The 16,454-nt window shown below is 45.2% G+C and overlaps 1 pseudogene; it reads left to right on the top strand.

Moving 5' to 3' along the window:
* LOC127633142 (pappalysin-1-like) overlaps positions 1-16,454 on the top strand; it is a 359,290-nt pseudogene that overhangs the window by 189,028 nt on the left and 153,808 nt on the right.

Genomic DNA, 16,454 nt, shown 5'->3' on the forward strand with positions numbered 1-16,454 from the left:
ACAGAACTGTATATTCAGCTTTGTTCCCTTTACAAAAAGCTTCACTATGATGCTGCGCTGCTAAGCACTATGGGGAACAATCCTAGTTGTGACCGAGCTGAAATAATGTGTGTAACACGTCAATGAACATTAACCGGAATTTATAGCCTCGGCTGATGTAATCATTAGATGCACCTGCGGCCAGGCTATAAATGGATACGTCACCAGGTGTCGTCAGAAACCTTTTTTTCAGAGCGATTCTGTTTCTGTGTGTTTTACAAACCCTGTCAAAACTTTCTTTCCTCTGTTAGGAGTTAGAATTGGTTAGGCAGTGTGCAGTGAACATTTTTCTCTTTTCTCTTCTGTTTAGAAAATATTATATATATTTATTTCTAAAAAAAGAAAAGGAAATAATTATGCCTCCGTGAGGTTTAAAGGCTGACTGCAGAAGGCCGTGCGGGAGAGAGAGATCGTTAGCGGACATGTCCGTCATATGTGTTTGTGTTTTTGTTTTAAGTTTACCATTAGACCGCGTCCACGGTGATCCCTCTGGACCTTCTGCTCATGAGACCGTTTTTGTTGTGGCCCAAAGCCAGGGGATTTCTTCCAAGGGCCAAAACCCCATGGCTAATAAGGGTTACACTCCTCAGGCTTCGTTCCCTTTCTATGTGGTTCAGACCCCGGTTTTCTGCCTTGGGTCCCACTCTACCCAAGTAGGTGCATCTTGTTGTCGCAGGCTGCTAATGACAGATGCCTCCCTGACGGGCGGGATAGCGGCCTTAAGTGGTTGTCCAGCTTAAGGGGATAGGAGGGTCGTCAGCTCGGTTGTCACAGTCACTGTCTCGGGTTGACGGCTGTATTTCTGGTCCAGACAGAAAATACCAATTGGGGAGTTAAGAACTCCGCCTTAAGGCAGTAGTTGGCTGAACAGGGTTTGGTTCTCGGAGCTAATTTCTTCCCTCGACGGCTTGCCTTGGCCGATTCCAAACAGGAAGGATCTTCTATCTCAGGCACAGGGCAATATTTCATCTCTGCCCCAAATTGTGGAATCTTTCATGTTTGGCCCCTAAGGGTACCAACTGAGGGACACAGGGCTTTCTCCTGAGATTATCGAGACCTTTTTAAATGCCGGGCTCTTGTCGTGGAATATCGCGATGAATCTTTCTAAGTTGAAGAAAACTCTCAGAGTCTTGAGTTCCAGATGCCAAAGTTGTAGTTTATTGAAGACCAACAAACATGAGTTCAGCCAGCTGTCTGTCCTGCTTCTATCCTCTTAAGTTCTCAGTTATATACCTTTTGTTATCTTTCTACCTGTTATCTCTGTCCAATGGGAAAGTTACCCTAGTTTCTCTCCCACGCCACCAATATGTTTTAATTCTCTCTTTGGGTAAATATTGGTGGAAAATTCCCCATCTCTCTATTTTTTAAAAACACATACATTATGCATGAAAGAACATATGTCAGCAAAAACAAACATACAACTGGTGACTTTCCCACATTCTGGACACATATCCTAGTTACACATCTACTTAAATGCCTTAGTACAAGGGCCTCTTTCCCACACATTACTCTCCCAGTGAGACATCAACTTAAACACATCTTGTTCAACTCTTTTACACATATCAGCACTTTTCACTTGGGGTGACCTTGTTTGAGCATATACTGCAACATTAACACATTATCAAACATAAAAGAGAATACAAGAGATACATTTAATAAATGAACGATATATGTCAATTACCACATTCTCTTAATCATAAAGGATTTTTCTACCATACTCTTTCCACTTCGAACAAGTTTGGGTGAGATCTTAGGGCAGAAGAGGACCTCTTCGCCTCTATGAATAGCGCAATGTCTCCTCTACTTCTCCCTGAAATCACCCTGCCCCCTTGGGTCTGGACGTTAAGACATATACATGACCCAGAATGCGTCTGTATGCGTTTCTTTCCCCGGTTTCTCTGCTCCCGGGAGTCTTGGCAATGTATACCACCAAGGGTCTTGCCTCCTATTAATGGCGCTGCACTGGCCGAACAGGATATGTTTCTCGGAGTTAATACCTCTCCTCGACGGCTCGCCTTGGGTGATTCCGAACCGGGAGGACCTTCTCATCCTTGGCCCGAATTGTGAAACCTTTCATGTCTGGCCCCTAAGGGTACCAAATGAGGTTCACGGGGTTTTCTCTTGAGGTTATCGAGACCATTTCAAGTGCTAGGGATCCCTCCACTTGGAACTCATCTGGGTAGATTTTACAGGGCAGAAGAGCACCTCTTCGCCTTTGTTGATAGCGCAATGTCTCTTCTACTCCTCCCCGAGTTGCCCAGTGGGGGGGCTGATCGTATTAACGCATACATAGCACAAATGCACCTGCATGCGTTTCCTTCTACTAAAGTTCATATTACAGAACCAGCTAACTGCCAGTTTGCTTCAGTTCTGGATTTTCTGTAGAAAGAACTGTCAGCGGGCCCTTGCCTCGCCACTGCCAGGTTCTATGTGGCCACTGTGGTTTGCCACGGCTTGGTGGGCGGGGTGCCCTCAAAGAGGCATCCTCATTATTGCCCGGACCTACAAGGCGCGTGGTCAAGCTTCGCCAGTAGGTTTTAGGGCACACTCTACCAGAGGGCTCTCCTCTTCTAAAACCTTGGCTAGAGGTCTCCCTCTGCAGCAAGTTTGTGATGCAGCAGGTTGTCCTCTCCGCACACATTCATTAGATTTGTATAGTTTGGATGTTCTGCCACTCCGGGCTCTTATGCCCTTGAGTCTACATCTCAAGCTCATGTCTGGACAAGTTTGTGATGCAGCACAGCATCATAGTGAAGCTTTTTGTAAAGGGAACATCTCTGGTTACATGTGTAACCCTTGTTCCCTGAAAAAAGCGGAACGAGATGCTGCGCTTCTTTGCCACACTGGGACATCCCAGGACTGCTCTTCAAAAAGAAGTATCTGACGACACTTTCCATTTATAGCCTGGCCGCGGGTGCATCTAATGATTACATCAGCCGAGGCTATAAATTCCGTTCAATGTTCATTGACGTGTTACACACATTATTTCAGCTCGGTCACAACTAGGATTGTTCCCCATAGCGCTTAGCAGCACAGCATCTCGTTCCGCTTTTTTCAGGGAACAAGGTTTACACATGTAACCCGAGACGTTTTGTAGATATATCTGCAAAATATTTAGGAATTATTACTTTTGTGACAGACAGAAAACCTGATGAAAAATCTACACATATTTTTGTTAGTGCACCAGGCTTCTTAACTTGCAATATTTATAACTGGCAATACTTTGGTCAACCATGCTTGAACCGCTTGGGTATTTTTATCCACCAGCTAAAAATATAGAGCAACATCTGATTTAACAAGCATAAAATAGCTTTCAGATTTCATGCAAATTGTCTTTATTCCTATAGGGATGTTGAGTATGGTAGATTGTACACTTACCAGGTCCAAACCATCTCTAGTCGAAGTGAGAGCGAGCCATCCCCTCCATTCACACACCGTCTGGGAGCTTCGTACTGTGGAGATGGACTCATACAGAGGTGTGTTTTTAATCACATTAACCTTACACAATCACAGGGGGTTCAGGATTTTAGCATCATAGAATCATTTAAAAAATGTACTGTTTTTTATTTTTTATTATGTATTATTTTAGGTCCCAGGGAGAAGAATGTGATGATATAAACTCTATGAATGGAGATGGCTGCTCCAGTCAGTGCAAGAAGGAGCCACTCTTTAACTGTATTGGTAAGTGACCAGAGAAACTGTAAGATCATCCACTGCCACCTGTAGTGTGTTGGAAAGCGTTGTATACTTTTAAATATCTCTGCTGTGTTTTTTGGTTGACAGTGTTGCGTGAAGCATTCTGTTTCAGTCCCACTCCAAAAACAAAAACGTATCTCACACTGGCATATCTGAGCATTTATTACGTCCATCCAGAGCCAAAGCTATTGCTTATTACAAGCATAATGACATCCTTGTCAAATCTTTATGACATTTAATTCAAAAAGGGCATGCTAAGAAATTCATAAAAGATGTCTTGGCACCTTGTCTTGTTCTGTTTTATTAATGATAGTATGCTTTGTGGTCTCTGTTTTTATGGCCAGAGCCTGAGGAAAGTTACATAATTTAAAAACAGTGATAGAGTACTTCTTTTTACTGTTAGAAACCAAATACGAAAAGCCTCATAAGTTTATTATAGACACTTAATACAGTTCATGATATAAAGCACAACTCTACCACTCTAGTTGTTTCAATTGTGAAGGATATATGTGCATCAATTTACAACAAAATAAAGACATTTTAAGTGACTGACAACCTGACATGCTGTTTAATTTAAAGGAATAGTTCATCCTAAAATGAAAATTACCATCATTTACTTATCATTCGTTCCTATTTACAATTTTAATTCATTTTAAAGAATTGGAAAGATTCAGTCTATCGTTTGAATAAAATTATAAAATTAATTTGATAGAATTTAATTCAGTTAATTCAAAGCTGTTTAAAGACCCAAAAGCATCACTCTTCCAAGGGTTCTGTAGGCATAGAATAGGTTTCGTTGAGAAACAACCTGAAATTTTTCCCATTCATTATTTCCATAGGGCTTTCTTAAAATCCTTCATAAAATAGCACAACATGAACCAAACCAACCAACTCCAAGGTGAATCACACCATTGCAAACTTAGATTTTAAGCAATAAATATTTAAAAAAAAAATCAGGCACAAAGGTACAAAACTTTGTTCTTACAGTCTTTTCATGAGGGAATAAACTACAATCCAATGAAGCATTACGAATGAGATAATCAAATAATAACACTGAAAAAAAAAAAATACAATACTGTTGAGTTAAAGTTTTTTATTTATAAGTGTAGAATCAATATGTTTACAGTATATTGCAAAATATTATATTCAAATATATACGTTTTTTGAGAGTTTAGGAAAGACTGACTCAATTGCGTCATTCACGGTGTCTACATTCACACTGCAGATGAATGTGAAATCTGTTTTATGACACTCTCTGTCGGGACTGTAAGTCATCACTTGCACTACTGTGATCCAGACATCTGCATCAACATACCAAAAGTGCGCTTGACAATATCGCGTATCTGGATATATGACAGGTTATAACACTTTTCTACATCATTTGATAATTATTTGATGACTAACTGCTGATATGATTTAAATAAAATGTACACAAACATCTCTCTTAAACAAAATTTGCATTACTGTCTGGTTTCATTTGGCAGTAATTTTGTGAATGAAGCATAATCTACAATGAGCCTAATTGACAATCTACAATCTATAATGATTATAATCTACAATGAGCCTGAATGACAATGGAAAGGAATGTGTGGAAATGGAATGACAATGACTTTATTTAAATACTCAAGGCGCAATTTCATTGCTGATTACGCCTGCTAAAATAGATTGCGGATGATTTGTGAATAAGACACAGGTATTTGCGCTGAAATACCACTTTCAAAAATGGCACAAGTGTTTAGTGAATTCCCCCAGTATACACAGATGAGCCAAAACATTATGTCCACTCATAGGTAAATCAAATAACGTTGATCATCTCCTAACAAGGCCACATGTCAAGGTCTGGGTAGATTTAGATGGTAAGTGAACAATCAGTTCTCGTAATCAATGTGTTGAATGCAGGAGAAATTGGCAGGAGTAAAGACCTGAGCGACTTTGACAAGGGCCAAATTGTTTTTGCCAGACGACGGGGTCAGAGCATCTCTGAAACGGCAAGGCTTGTTGGGTGTTCCTGGTTAGCGGTGGTGAGTACCTACCGAAAAATGGTCTGAGGAGGTACAAACCACAGACCTGCGACAGGGTGTTGGACGGCCAAGGCTCATCGATGCGCTAGGGCAACAAAGGATATCACACCTGGTCCAAACCTACAGAAGGTGTACTGTGGCACAAGTCATAGAAAATTGTAATGAGGTTACAGGCATAATGTGTTACAAAAATGTGGGAAGACAACAAACTGGTGGAGGGAGTGTGATGGGCAATGTTCTGCTGCATTCATGTGGACATCAGTTTGACACGTACCAACTTCCTAAACATCGTTGAAGACCAGGTACACCCCTTTATGGCAATGGTATTCTCAGATGGCAGTGGCCTCTTTCAGCAGGATAATGCACCCTACCACACATTGTTTGGGAATGGTATGAGGAACATGGTGAAGAGTTCAAGGTGTAGCCCTGACCTCCAAATTCTCCAGAATTCAATCCGAATGAAAAGATTTGACTCGTAATTAACATTTTTAAACAATAACACACCTATATATGCTAGAAATCAAGACAAACATATATATATATATATATATATATATATGTTTGTCTTGATTTCTGGCATATATAGGTGTGTTATTGTTTAAAAATGTTAATTACGAGTCAAATCTTTTCATTCGGATTGAATGAATATATATATATATATATATTAATTAATAAGTGCATAATAACTAAACACCTTTTTCTTTTTTTTAAGTTGAAACAATGCGGACTTATGGCTTCAACAGAAGCATACCATTGATAAACTACCTTGGATCTCTCGATAGGTTTGTTTTTAATTGTTTATAAGTTATCATTACAAAACAATTCCCTTATTGAAAAAATAAAGGGGATATTTACATCTAGAACCAGACCATTATGCTCTATTCATGAGTGCTATGAGAGAAACTTGTCCACAGTAGGCCTACCTTGCATGTTCACATGAGATCATGTGTAGTTTTAATGCTAAACATGCAAACCACTGTGAACAAGCTTTTCTCATAGTGCTACATGTTGTCAATAATTTCATATGCGAAGAAGTTAACCAATTATAACAGAGGTAAAAAAAGTAATACATCATAATTTTTTTTTTTTTTTAAGACTTGTAGTTAGATATTATATTTTTATGAGATTTGAAGAAATTATATTGTGAAGGAATGCTATTTTACGATATTATGTAATAGCAGGCAATGCCGCTTTTTTGCTGTGTGCTTGTGGTCAGAATAATAGTGCCAGGAAATAGTATATTTATTCCATTTGCTAAAGGAGGAATAAAGTTTTAAAGTTTTTTGTGGAAATCAGACACCATAACGGTTAGACCATTTGTCTTTCTGATAGTACATCTAATTGTTTTCAAAGCTGCATACACTCAGAAGATAGTATTTGAAATTCCTTATACAATGCAACATCATTGTAATGCTGTTGCCTGAAAATCTACAATCAGTTGTCGCATTGTATCAGGGGAATATCACAGTACTGTCAGTATGGTGTTGCACAGATGTGTGTAAGGCTACACAGATGAGACAACAGTGCGACATAAATTATAGGTGTGTGTGTGTGTGTTGTGTGCGTACCCCCCCTTGGCAACCCCTCATTTCAACATCAGCAGAGCTGAGCTGAGGGGAGCACTGGAATTTGTTCAGAGGCTGGAGCCAACTTGGCATGGCATGCCTCAGTCCCACTTACAGGAACTCTGTACAGAGAAAGACAGACAGAGAGACAAATGGAGAAAGAGAGAGAGAGAAAGAGATAATTTGAAAATATTCTTTACTACAATTTTCATCCAATACTGAGCTCAGAGATCTTCCATGGATTTATAAAAGCACAAATCAATTAACACTCTTGATTTGACCATTGTTTAGGCAAGGCTTTTTTTCTGCTGGATTCAGTGAGAGTAAAAGTGGATGGAGACAAGACAAAATGTGGGAGAGAAGACGTTACAGTGGGTAAGATTGGTAATTAGAATCAGAGAAAGAGTGAGATATAGACAGAGGAGAAAAACTAGAGAAGAGCTGAATGAGAAACCGCAGCGTCAGGGCCTGGAAAGCTCATCCTAGAGGCCCCTTGACTCATAGTCCAAAAAATCTGATCATATCTTGTGTCCAAAAAAGGCAGCCTTTGCAGGCCGTATATGGACGTAGGAAGGCACCGAAGCAGATCTCAATTTGAAGTTTGCTTACATCTTGTCTACTAAAATGCTTTCATTTGGTTGGATTTCGGAGACAGTATAGATGTATCCAGGGACAAAAAATTGCAAAAAGGATTTACAAGTAAATATTTTGACATTATAAGAAACTGTAATGTAATACATTGTTTAAAACCAAATATAAGAATGATAATGCCCAAGACTGCCTTATTTTGAGTGACCTGTTGTGACAGGCCTTATATATAATAATATATATGATAATCACATATATTGTTATTTGCTGAGAAAGGCTGCCAAATAAAGATAAATGCATATAAATAATACATAAAAATTCCAAAATATATATAAATATATGACAATCTTTGAAGCCCGTACAGAACCATGCCAATCTATTGGCAGATGGCACTTGACTCTCCGGCTCTTATCCGTGCATCATCACGGGCATATACACCGGAGCACAGCATCATTTCATCATCATTTCTCCTCCCTTCATAAATTTGAAGGGAGGAGCCATCTCTCGGTCCCTTAACTGCAAGAATTCAGTAGTGCAGCAAAGCTACACATCATCCAAGGGAACCAAGGTTACATTTGTATCCAAGACGTTTCAGTTCAAGTCGATCGCTCGATGCAGCATCAGTAGCTGACGCTATGGGAATTGAATATCATAACCCTGTGCTACTGATTCAGAACCAATACAATGCTCACTAGCCAAAAGGATAGTGAATTGTTTTTTAATTGATCACATCTTTACATCAGAGTAGGAAGAGAGAGAAACATCCATCATAAAACTTGGCAAAACACTAAATGCAATGACATTAGCCAGTCCTGGTAGTAAAACGTTGACATATTAACCATCTTCTAGGAAATGAGAATGGAAATGCCCAGGTAATAGATGTCACAAACGCTTTCGAAAGCACCTCCGCGATCGGCCACCGGAGATCTGATTCACCTGAGTACTAATCACCCATGAACCCACATACCGGGCTTGGTTTAATTCACAGCTGATTCCTATCCCAGCTCCCTCTATTTAAGCTTCACGCAGTGACACACTCACTGCGAAGTCTTCTTTGTTCCGGCTACACTACTGAGCGTTCTACTACCATTCCTGTTTGATTATCTGCCTACCGACCTTGCTTTCCCTGTTGACTACGATTGATTATTGCCTGCCTACCTGAACCTTGCCTGTCTCTTCGTGATTACCCATTGCTGCCTGCCCTGACATCCTGCTTCCCTCACAACGCTCCTGCTCTGCCTACGTTTGCCCTGATTCCCCATTGCCTGACCATTGCCTGCATATATCTGTGAGTTTCAATAAAACACTGCTTATGGATCCCAGCCTACCTGAGTCTTTGTTACAGAAGACTTCGCCAAACATCGATCCAGCGGTGATATCACGCATGGCTGAAGCGCTCACCACCCAAGCGAATCAGCTATCCACACAACACCATCAGCTCGGCCGTCTGACGACCGCCGTGGATGAAATTATGCGGGCTGTACAAGCCCTCAGCCAGCCAGCACCGGCGCTCACCGCGCCTCCAGCCAGCCCAGCAGCCGACACCGTTCCTCATTACCCATCGATCACCGGTCCCCGCCTCGCACATCCCGAGAAGTTTGACGGTACGCCCTCGAAATGCAAGGGATTCCTCATGCAGTGCTCGGTCTTCCTCTCCCAACAACCGGCACTTTACCCCACCAATGAGAGTAAGATCCTCTTTGTATGTTCCGTGCTCATGGGCCGAGCTCTCGATTGGGCTACCGCGATCTGGACCAACCAGGGTTTCGCCCAGTCAACCTACGAATCCTTCATGGGCAGCCTGACCACAGTCTTTGATCACCCCGGGAGTGGCAAGAGCCCAGGCGAACAGCTGATAGCCCTGCGTCAAGGTAATCACACGGCAGCGGACTACGCGCTTTCCTTCCGCACTCTCGCTATGCAGATCGGCTGGCCGGATAGCCCCCTCAAGCTCCACTTTCGACAAGGGCTGAGTGCCGAGCTTCAGTCTGAACTGGCCTGCCGCGACGAAGGTATGTCCCTTGATCAATTCATCACTTTCGCCATATGCCTAGATAACCTCATCCACTCCAGGCGATCCACCCGGTGGTCTGCGCCGGCGACTCCGACTCGCTCATTCCACGAGGAACCCGAACCCATGCAGGTCGGTCGGACCCACCTCTCTCACGAGGAGAAGGAACGCCGCCTCTCGCACAACCTCTGCCTCTACTGCGGCCAAGCGGGGCATCTACGCGCCAACTGCCCGCGACGCCCCCCACAGGCCGAGGTGAGTCAATTCACCACTTCCCCTCTCACCACTTCCTGTCTTATAGTCCCCATTAAACTCACCCACCTCACTGCTAACCTCACCACCCATGCTATGATTGATTCGGGAGCGGCGGGGAACTTCATTGATGAGTCACTGTGCAAATGTGCGAATATTCCCCTGATGTCTTGTACTCCTCCTTTGGCAGTGGCGGCGTTAGACGGGCGCCCTCTGGGGACCGGTCACATGTACTACACCACCTCCGACGTGATCCTGCAGGTGGGGGCTCTGCACACCGAAACCACACGCTTTTTCATCATCCACTCACCCCACAATCCAGTTATTCTCGGCCACCCCTGGTTACGCCAACACAACCCACAAATCTCCTGGCGGGAGCAACAAATCACTCAATGGGGCGACGACTGCTTCAGGAAATGCCTGAAATCCTCCACGCCCATCATGGCCGGGTCCGCTAGAATCTCGGCAGTGCCCCACGCCTCCTCCCTGGTACCCACTGAATACGCTGATTTAAGCGTAGCCTTCAGCAAGGTCAAGGCAGCACAGCTCCCGCCTCATCGCGCGCACGACTGCGCCATTGAGCTCATTCCTGGTTTGTCACCGCCCAAGGGATGCATCTTCCCCCTCTCAGAACCCGAATCCCAAGCTATGAGAACCTACATCGAGGAAGAACTCGCCAAGGGGTTCATCGGGCCATCCACTTCTCCAGCCGCAGCCGGCTTCTTCTTCATGGGTAAGAAAGATGGGACATCATTGCTGACATCGTTCAGGCTCAAGCGACCGATCCGCCTCCACCCGACTGCCCGCCCAACCGGACATTCGTGCCACACAGCCTCCGAGAGAGAGTTATCCGCTGGGTTCATGACGCCACGAGCTCCGGACACCCCGGGATTGCTACCACTATACGCCTGCTGCAGAACCGTTTCTGGTGGGGAACCCTACAAGGAGATGCCACCGACTTCGTGCGCGGGTGTTCCGCCTGCAACGCGACGAAGACTCCGAAGCAACCACCCGCAGGGCTTCTCCAACCACTCCCCATACCTCACCATCCCTGGTCCCACATCGCGGTGGATTGCATCACCGACCTGCCGGTCTCCCGGGGACACACCACGATACTGACAGTCATTGACCGCTTCTCCAAAGCATGCCGCTTAATCCCAGTCCCCAAGCTCCCCACAGCGCTAGAAACCGCAGAACTCCTCCTCCACTGGGTGTTCCGTTACTACAGCCTACCCGAGGACATCGTTTCGGATCGCGGACCCCAGTTTACCTCCAGGGTATGGCGAGCCTTCTTCCCTCTGCTTGACATCAATGTCAGCCTCACCTCAGGGTACCACCCCCAGTCCAACGGCCAGACATCAATGTCAGCCTCACCTCAGGGTACCACCCCCAGTCCAACGGCCAGACGGAGCGCCTGAACCAAGAGATCACCAGGTTTCTCCGCACCTACTGCCATCACAACCAGGCCGATTGGAGCCGCTTCCTCCCGTGGGCCGAGTATGCCCAGAATTCACTCCTGAAACCCGCAACAAACCTCACCCCGTTCCAATGCATCTTGGGGTACCAACCCCCTCTGTTCCCCTGGTCCGGCAAGCCATCAGAGGTTCCGGCAGTCAACGACTGGCTCCAGCGCAGCAAGGCAGTGTGGGACCAAGCTCACGTCCACCTCCAACGGGCCGTGAACCGAACCAAGGAACAGGCGGATCGGCGCCGCCGTCCCGGTCCCGTCTACTCCCCGGGTCAGTGGGTTTGGCTCTCACCCAGAGATCTACGTCTTCGCCTTCCCTGCAGAAAGCTCAGTCCCAGGTATGTTGGTCCCTTCAAAATCCTCAAACGAATCAATGCTGTATCATTCCGTCTGCAACTGCCCGCTAATTACCGCATCTCTCCCACCTTCCATGTCTCCCTACTCAAACCCGCCGGTGGCCCGAGATCGGAGGAGACGAACCCCGGCCCCCCCCATCATCGTGGGTGGCGAGGAAGCTTTCCTGGTGCGAACACTACTGGACTACAGACGTTTACGGGGTCGAGTCCAATACCTAATGGACTGGGAGGGGTACGGTCCGGAGGAGAGGTCCGATCCGAACCTCATCACCGAATTCCACCGAGTCCATCCAGAAAGACCGGCCCTCTGCCCTCGAGGTCGACCCTGGCACCGACCAGGTCCTCGCTTCAGGAGCCGCTCACAGGAGGGGGGCTCTGTCACAAACGCTTTCGAAAGCACCTCCGCGATCAGCCACCGGAGATCTGATTCACCTGAGTACTAATCACCCATGCACCCACATACCGGGCTTGATTTAATTCACAGCTGATTCCTATCCCAGCTCCTCTATTTAAGCTTCACGCAGTGACACACTCACTGCGAAGTCTTGTTTGTTCTGGCTACACTACTGAGCGTTCTACTACCATTCCTGTTTGATTATCTGCCTACCGACCTTGCTTTCCCTGTTGACTACGATTGATTACTGCCTGCGTACCTGAACCTTGCCTGTCTCTTCGTGATTGCCAATTGCTGCCTGCCCTGACATCCTGCTTCCCTCACAACGCTCCTGCTCTGCCTACGTTTGCCCTGATTCCCCATTGCCTGACCATTGCCTGCATATATCTGTGAGTTTCAATAAAACACTGCTTATGGATCCCAGCCTACCTGAGTCTTTGTTACAGTAGAACCTGGCAAAAGTGTTCTGGGAAGCCCAGCCTGCTGCCAGACAAATGTCTTCTAGAGACACCCCTTTAGTCCAAGCCCATGAGGAAGTCATGCTTCTGGTCGAATGAGCTTTAACACCCATCAGGCACTGCCTTGCCTGGTGAATTGTAAGTAAGCGCAATGAGCAACAACCCAGCAACAACCCAGTGTGAAAGTCTGTGCTTGGAGATGGTCAAAACATTTGTGCAGCCTCTGAAGCAAACATAGAGCTTTTCTGACAACCTGAATTGATTCGTACAGTATATATATATATTATATCACATGGCAGTTGCTTCAATGCATTTAGGGGTGTGGTCCTGGTCAAGACAATCTCCTGAACTCCAAACTGAATGTCAGAATGGGAAAGAAAGGTGATTTAAGCAATTTTGAGCGTGGCATGGTTGTTGGTGCCAGACGGGCCGGTCTGAGTATTTCACAATCTGCTCAGTTACTGGCATTTTCACTCACAACCATTTCTAGGGTTTACAAAGAATGGTGTGAAAAGGGAAAAACATCCAGTATGCGGCAGTCCTGTGGGCGAAAATGCCTTGTTGATGCTAGAGGTCAGAGGAAAATGGGCCGACTGATTCAAGCTGATAGAAGAGCAACTTTGCCTGAAATAACCACTCGTTACAGCCGAGGTAATGCAGCAAAGCATTTGTGAAGCCACAACACGCACAACCTTGAGGCGGATGGGCTACAACAGCAGAAGACCCCACCGGGTACCACTCATCTCCACTACAAATAGGAAAAAGAGGCTACAATTTGCAAGAGCTGACCAAACTTGGACAGTTGAAGACTGGAAAAATGTTGCCTGGTCTAATGAGTCTCGATTTCTGTTGAGACATTCAGATGGTAGAGGTAGAATTTGGCGTAAACAGAATGAGAACATGGATCCATCATGCCTTGTTACCACTGTGCAGGCTGGTGGTGGTGGTGTAATGGTGTGGGGGATGTTTTCTTGGCACACTTTAAGCCCCTTAGTGCCAATTGGGCATCGTTTAAATGCCACGGCCTACCTGAGCATTGTTTCTGACCATGTCCATCCCTTTATGGCCACCATGTACCCATCCTCTGATGGCTACTTCCAGCAGGATAATGCACCATGTCACAAAGCTCATGACAATGAGTTCACTGTACTAAAATAGCCCCCACAGTCACCAGATCTCAACCCAATAGAGCATCTTTGGGATGTGGTGGAACGGGAGCTTCTTGCCCTGGATGTGCATCCCACAAATCTCCATCAACTGCAAGATGCTATCCTATCAATAAGGGCCAACATTTCTAAAGAATGCTTTCAGCACCTTGTTGAATCAATGCCACATAGAATTAAGGCAGTTCTGAAGGCGAAAGGGGGTCAAACACAGTATTAGTATGGTGTTCCTAATAATCCTTTAGGTGAGTGTATATACATATGCAATTCCCTCACTGGACAAAGTATGTGCAGACTCTTAGCCTCATCTGACACAAATAGAGGAGAAAATTCTTGCAGAGAGACAACCTGAACTCTGAAGAAGGGAGTGGCAAGAACTTAGGCACATAACAGTCTCTAGGCTTAAGGACTGCCGTTAACCAGCCCTTTCCAAACTCTATACACGAGTCTTTGACAAACAGGACCTGTAGGACCCTGACATGTTTTACTGAAGCCAATTCGAGCAGGAGCAGAGTCTTAACCTTGCAACATAAACCTTGAGTGAGACCTGCATCCAAACACTCCTGTAAAAAGTGGAGCATGATCTGCACAGGGCAACATGCTGGGTCCTCACCTTGGATGGAACACCACGCAATGAAAAGGTGACATTTTAAAGCTTAGAGACACCTCTTCTATGGAGATCTGGCTAGAAATATGGTGTCGAACAACCCTGAAGTGTCTGATGAGCCTCGTTCATGGGCTTCATAGTGTCTCCACAGCTCTGGTTTGGGATGCCAGATCATGCCTCAAGCTTGTGAAAGCAGAATTTTCCTTGGAGGGAAATTCCCAAGGAGGAGCATCCGACAGTTCGAATATTTTCGGCAAACCAAGGGTGGTTGGGCCACTGGTGTAGTGAGCAGACAGGAAGGAATGTATATTTGCGTTTGGCTAGCCATTTGTGAGCCAAAGTGTCTACTCCCAGTGTAGTTTGTTTATGTAGAATTAATGGCAACAATGTGTTGTCTCCAGGGAGTCAAACAGGTCCACCTCGGCTCCCCCATATATCTCCCAAATCCTCAGAACAGAAGCGGGTGTGCGTCTGTCAGTCAGATTTTTTCTATGGAGCCGAGCGGTTGTGGAGCAAACACCAAGCTGAGTTCACCAATGTTCCACTCACCTCTACTGGCAAGAAGCACTGCTGTTGGATCTTACAGTGCGTTTCCAGCTGGCATTCTCTCTCGCTGCAAGCTGTGCAGTCCACACCCCTGGGCGCTTCGACAACGTTTTTACTGCCTTTCACTTTTCCCATCCTAAAAGAGTTTGTTTCTCTAAAAGAGATTGAGTATTCACTCATAAAAGAGCAATACACAGCAGGCGTTGAATGTCCTTTTCAGGATGCATCTGTGTATTTCCTGGATGCGGCCGATTTCTCTCCACTTCTGACGGTCATAAAAGCTGCCTCGCATGCCTGGCCTGCGATCACACGCAGGCAGCATTTTGTGAATGGTTCATGTTCTCAGTACGAGACAACCCAGGTTCCTTTCTTCCCGGAAGTGCATGACGAGCCGACGCGGACAAACTGCCTGGAATTGACCCCTCCGCTCTCACTACCCTGGATGGCGGGGTGGCCCACGGGTACCCCCTGCAGCAGGTGTCCAGACGTGTTGTTGTAACCACAGACGCCTCTTGTCGTGGAATATCACGATGAATCTCTCTAAGTTGTAAGAAAACTCTCAGAGTCTTGAGTTCCAGATGCCAAAGTTGTAGTTTATTGAACACCAACAAACATGAGACCGGCCAGCTGTCCATTCTGACTGTCTTAGTCAAAACCTCCTCTTCTATACAGTTTGTTATCTGGCATTACCTCATTTCTGTGCCCCTTTGTTATTTTTGTAACCAATGGATACTATTTGCCACCATTATCTCACAGAGCCTTTTGATATCTTTTTACTTGTAGAAACTTGGCTTTAGTCTATCTTCAAGGTCCTTAGTCTCATTATTTTGTTACAGCTGGGTGCTCTTTGTGGCCTCTGCAGCATCAACACTTTTAGTAACCTCATATGCTCTCTCCTGGGTCACACAAAGGCCAGGAAACTCATATAAGTATTTTGATATATAAGAAACATACTAGAATATTGAAAATATACTATATATTCCCACCTCTGAGACTTAAAAAGTCTCACACTCTATTTCCCTCAAACCAGAGTGCAGTCACACAAGCTAGCCTGTCCCATTTCATCATGTAGCCAAAGTAGGCCACTCAGTCCACTATCCAATGCCATTTTTATGGGGCTGCACTCTGCAGAACTTGGGACCAAACCTCTCCATCCACACTTAACTAGGAAGGAGTAAAAGATCCCAGTCCTCTAGCTAGCGCTGTGCCTGGGGGTGGGTGACAAAAATCAACTCATTTGTAATAAGCATGTGCATGCAACTGTAAAGCCTTGCGTGATGTAGAGTACAA

Source organism: Xyrauchen texanus, chromosome 3 (assembly GCF_025860055.1).
Source record: "Xyrauchen texanus isolate HMW12.3.18 chromosome 3, RBS_HiC_50CHRs, whole genome shotgun sequence".
NCBI lineage: Eukaryota > Metazoa > Chordata > Actinopteri > Cypriniformes > Catostomidae > Xyrauchen > Xyrauchen texanus.